This window comes from Triturus cristatus, chromosome 2_2, assembly GCF_964204655.1.
Source record: "Triturus cristatus chromosome 2_2, aTriCri1.1, whole genome shotgun sequence".
Classification (NCBI taxonomy): Eukaryota; Metazoa; Chordata; class Amphibia; order Caudata; family Salamandridae; genus Triturus; species Triturus cristatus.
Window position 1 is genome coordinate 91,517,234 of NC_140582.1, and position 6,000 is coordinate 91,523,233.

Sequence of the window (6,000 nt, forward strand, 5' to 3'; positions counted from 1 at the left end):
AATTGAGAAAAATCCTAATTTTAAGACTTTCGGTATTCACAGAAGTCATTTAGGGGTCCTAAAGTTAGGAGTCCTAACTATACTACTACTAAACTGAGAAAAATCCTAATTTTAAGACTTTCGGTATTCACAGAAGGCATTTAGGAGTCCTGAAGTTAGGACTCCTAACTTCTGTGAATACCGAAATGAGTAAGTGCCTTCTGTGAATACCAAAATGAGTAAGTGCCTTCTGTGAATACCAAAATGGTAGTAAGTTTAGGATTTTATCTTAAGTTAGTTCTGTGAATCGGGCCCAAAGAGCCTAGAGATGGCATAAATCAAATTTATAAGGTCATTACTAAAACTGCCAAACAGTACCCCACTTCTTCTGGTCCGGTTAGACTTTGGTCTAAGAGATATTAAACACATAGCAGGATTGAAATCTCTATTGTTTTGGGTCAGAATATGGACCGGTAAAACACAAATCCCAGTTAAAGAAGAATTAGAGGAACTACAGAACCGTGATAAAGCAGCAGGACGGGTGAAGTGGTTTAGAGAGGTGAGGTACTGGCTAATGAGATTGGGCCTGAAGGCTATGTGGGAAGACCCTAAAACCCTGACGAAAGATGCATTCCACCTCTTAAAAGCAAAATTCTGGGCTTACACCCAGGACTCTGGTTATGCTGTTGCAGGGCAAGCACTCTAACAGATAGATTTTTAGAGTTTAAATGTACTTTATATTATGGATGTAATTGAACCACCACATGCATGTACACTTTATCTACTATTTAGATATGGAACCATACCGCTGAATTACTTTAGAAGTAGATGGACCCAGGCTACTTTAACCGCGATGTACCCTGCATGTTCCCTTAGTCCGGGATCATTAGACCACTATATGTTTTTTTGTCCATGCTATGTACAGACTAGGAAAAAGTGGCTTATACCTGTATGCCAGCTCTTATCGTTTAAGCAACCAGTAGAGGCACTGTGAGTACTTAGATCTGATTCTACAAAGTGGCTAGTATTTGCCGGGGAACAACCTTTACAACGCAACTTTTACAACGCACTACACTTACAACGCATTTTTTACAACGCAAAATCCATTACAACGCACTACACTTACAACGCATGACACTACAACGCATTTTTAAAAACTACCTTTACAACGCATTCCATTACAACGCCTACCATTACAACGCATAATATTACACTACACTATCCAACACTTACCCTACTGTTGCACCCCCTGGAGTTAGAATAGTAATTTTTACCCCTATACTATCCAACACTTACCCTACTGTTGCACCCCCTGGAGTTAGAATAGTAATTTTTACCCCTATACTATCCAACACTTACCCTACTGTTGCACCCCCTGGAGTTAGAATAGTAATTTTTACCCCTATACTAGCCAACACTTACCCTACTGTTGCACCCCCTGGAGTTAGAATAGTAATTTTTACCCCTATACTATCCAACACTTACCCTACTGTTGCACCCCCTGGAGTTAGAATAGTAATTTGTACCCCTATACTATCCAACACTTACCCTACTGTTGCACCCCCTGGAGTTAGAATAGTAATTTTTACCCCTATACTATCCAACACTTACCCTACTGTTGCACCCCCTGGAGTTAGAATAGTAATTTTTACCCCTATACTATCCAACACTTACCCTACTGTTGCACCCCCTGGAGTTAGAATAGCAATTTTTACCCCTATACTATCCAACACTTACCCTACTGTTGCACCCCCTGGAGTTAGAATAGTAATTTTTACCCCTATACTATCCAACACTTACCCTACTGTTGCACCCCCTGGAGTTAGAATAGTAATTTTTACCCCTATACTATCCAACACTTACCCTACTGTTGCACCCCCTGGAGTTAGAAAAGTAATTTTTACCCCTATACTATCTAATACTTACCTTAAATGCAATTTACTATTATGCGTTGTAATGGTATGCGTTGTAAAGGTAGTTTTTAAAAATGCGTTGTAGTGTCATGCGTTGTAAGTGTAGTGCGTTGTAATGGATTTTGCGTTGTAAAAAATGCGTTGTAAGTGCATGCGTTGTAAAAGTGTGCGTTGTAACGACATACATCCGTATTTGCCATATCACGGTATTTGCTATACACCTGGCGCATTAGGTTTAAGTTGTTACCTGTAAGGTAAAGTCTGGCACATCATATGTTAAGGCATAATAGGCAAACATCATTATGACACTGTTGATAATGGTTACACGTTCTTAATCTCTCTTTTTAATTTCTTTACACTTCCTAATCTTTCTATGTCATGATCTTCCATTCATTATTGTATAATCTAATTTATTAGGAAGACTGTTGTTTATAAATTATGTGAATGATCTCCATTTGATCGAACAAAGAGAAATGAAATAGAGGACTACGAAAATTGCACCCGGCAACAGAATAGTCGTATAAAGAAAATTCCACAGAACTCGGAAGAAGGGAGTATTGAAGCCTATGTTAAAAAACTGTTCCTACACATTGTGCCAAAACACAAGGAGAAGGAGATACTGCAAGACCACACTCATAGAGTACGCCCAGGCCATGGCAGGGATGGCCTCCCGCCGCACATTATTATTATTTTTTTTAAATCTGTTTATTGTGGTTTTTTCCCCCCATGTAAAACATGTGGAAAGGCAGTGGTACATACAGAGGTACAATTAGAGCAGGCCTCAAAACAAGGGGTGATTCAGGACTGTAGGGTATTTTAGTTCAAATGCAATAAACTGAAGCAGTAAACTAGGATTACAGCAGGCTATGGATACTAACACCATTGTAAACACCTCTGTGCCTCACATGTGCATGTATATAAAACCACTGTTCAACAAATATTAACCAGGGGAAATGGTGTACAACAAAATGAGGACAAAGAAACCAAGGATAGGGTTAACTGAAAATTATGCCAATGAGACACCTCCCCCGCCCGCGACACCCCCGCACCCACCCTGTTCTAAATTTGCAGATTATTTCCACGGTTAATGTAGTCGCCGACTTTGCATGGCAAAACTAGAAAATCAGTGGTGAAGGGACCTCATAATCCACTAGGGACAGGTGTGTGCCCCAGAGCTTATGTCACCCCGATGGTTGGCTCCTTCTTGATGGGTGAACCTACTGGATCCACGGCATTGGACCTCTATAGGGCTGCTAGTATTACGTCCCAATCCTTCTCAGTGGGTGAACCAACTGGATCCACGGCACCGCTGTAGGGCTGCTAGTATTTCATCCCAACTGGCGGCTACGAGGAGTGTGCAGAGTCCCAGAAACTCTTCTCAGTGCAGGACAATGTTTTCCACCTTAGCCCACAGCAGTAAAGAGCGGTACAATGCCACTACATGAGGAGGCATAGGAGATTTCAATTTCCTAGTAATAAGGTGCTTAGCAATTGCCAAACCCAAATCCAGGAAGCGGGATTTAACCTTATACTTTTTACCTCTCTTAAAGAGATGCAAAATATGGGTCTCCCAAAGAAAGAGAATGTCACGCTCAGTGCAGTGAGCAAGGGCGCTGGCTACTGTTTCCCAGTATACATTAAGAGCGGGGCAATGCCACAACATATGGAAGAGATCGGCGTTAACCAATTGGCACCTGTTACAGGCGGTATCAGAGTACTCATGATTTTAGATGGGGTAAGGTATGCTCTGTGCAGTATAGAATATTGGATCTGGTGGAAGCGCTGATTACGGGGAATACGCGTGGGGCTCTCCAGAGCTGCTGCCCGTTCCCTGTCCTAAAAGGGACGATCCAAGTCCTCCTCCCAGTGAAGCTTCAAGGTGTCAAGTGTATTTGCAGCATGCTGCCTGAGAGAGGCAGCAGACCACCGCGTTAGGTGGCCACCGGTATCCATCATGTGTAAATACTGGACTGTGAGGTGCGTGGGAGGTTCTGTAGTCAGATCACCCCAACAGGCAGTAAGGGCTGTTATTAGGGAGCGGTGTAAAAGAAAGTGACCCAGGTGTAGTCACTCCTCAGAGACAAGGGTAGTGTACGGTATGAGGTCCCGTCCCGGAAAAGATCACTGCTGTCATGTATGTCAGCCCTCCGCCAGCTGCGGAGCTCGGTCGCAGCGGTGACCTCCTGCCCCCTGGGCACTTCCTGGAGAGGGATAGCAGGTGCGTATGGTACTGTCAAGTGAGTAATAAAAAGGCTTCTGTTGAAGCATTTGTGCGCTACTGCGAGCAATAGGGAGTCCATGATCTTGGGACATGAGCAAGGATGAAACAAATAGAGTAGGGAGTGAAGCGGTAGGGGAGAGTGCAGAGTAGCCTTGTCGTTAAGTTGGCAGGAGGCCAGCCACCGGGCAGTCCGTTGTAGCTGCGCATCTAGGTAGTAATGCTCTAGGTTTGGGGCAGCCAGACCTCCCTGTACTGTAGACAGATTACATTTTTTAATGGAGACACAGTGGTGAGGGGTGCCCCAAAGAAAATCTATCACTGTACTCTCTAGTTGCTTGAAGAAGGGGGTATATAGAGGGGTAGGTTAGTGAAATAGTAGAGGAGCCGAGGAAGGATCACCATCTTGATAAGGGCAATCCTACCAGTAACAGACAATGGAAGGGTGCCCCTAAAAAAGAGTTGGGAGCAAATAGCAATTATTGCTCTACCTATGTTGTCGTCATGCCTATGGATGCGGATGCTGAGATATCGGAAGGAGTCGGTGCACCACATGACTTGGTTCCTGTTAAGGGTATAATTAGGGTCCTGAGTGGATCTCAAAAATGAGTATAAAGTGGATTTTGACAAATTGACACGCATCCCAGACACCTCAGCTAACAATGACAGGGTATGAGCCAGAGAGGAGGGAATGAAATTAACGTCTCGCACATACAACAGGATGTCATCCAGATATAACGAAATCGTGTGTGACTCGTCACCTAGGGGTATACTTATATCAACGCGGGTACGAACGCATTCTTCCAGTGGCTCCATTGCTAAGGAGAAAAGAAGAGGGGTTAAGGGACAGCCCTGTCTAGTTCCGCGACCTATAGAAATGGGATCAGAAAGGTAGGGACCTGTTTTTACCCAAATAGGGGGCTGGGTATAAAGTAGTCTGACCATGCTAGTAAAGACGGCTCCGAAATCAAATTTGGATAGTAGTGCAAAAAGATAATCCCACTTAAGGGAGTAGCAGGCCTTCTCAAGGTCCAAGACTAGACATCCCGAGTGTGGCCAGCGTAGCGGTGCGTACCTCGCAATCCGGAAGAAGCGGCCGCAGAGAATAGTGATGTATGTGCAGCCAAAGTGACTCTAAGCTGCTTTACAGCTCGTAAAGCAACACTTACGTGCCGTAAATCACCTTTGCGTCACAATGGAGTGCATCATGCATAAAAAGCCCTTAAAAAGTGAGGCATTGGAAAAAGAAAAATCTCCAACACCTCAAAAGGGAGAGATGGAGCAGGCAGCAGCAGTCAGGGCAATAACCCCAATACCAGCCAGGGTGTCCAGACAGAACCAATGGCGAAGAGGAAGGAGCAGGCAGCAGCCTTCAGGGCAACAACTCGAATACCAGCCAGGGTGTCTAGACAGAACTAATGGCGAAGAGGAAGAGGAGTTTCAGTGTGGAGGAGAACGAAACACTAATAACAGAGGTGACAAAGCATGAATATGAACTCTTTGTCACCTCCAAATTGCCATTAGGGAAGAAAGAAGCCATTTGGCAGTCCATAGTGGAGAAGATAAACAGTGTAGGCCAAACTAAAAGGACAGTGCCAGTGTGCAAGAAGCACTGGAATGATTATAAGTGTAGGACCAAGGAGAAACTGGCCAATAACCAGAGGGCAGCCATGCATCCTGGAGGAGCTGGACGCCTTGCAGGAGCAGGTGGCATCAGTCATTCCAACAGAGTTGATGGCAGGAGTGAAAGGACAGGACAATGCTGGCTTTGAGGATCAGCAAGATCTATACATGTAAGTCATACTGCCCAGGTACATGTTGTACAGTCCAGTCCAGCTCAGTTAAGTTTGTCCAGTCCATGTGTGATGTGCAGCCCCAGTCTAGGTTCAC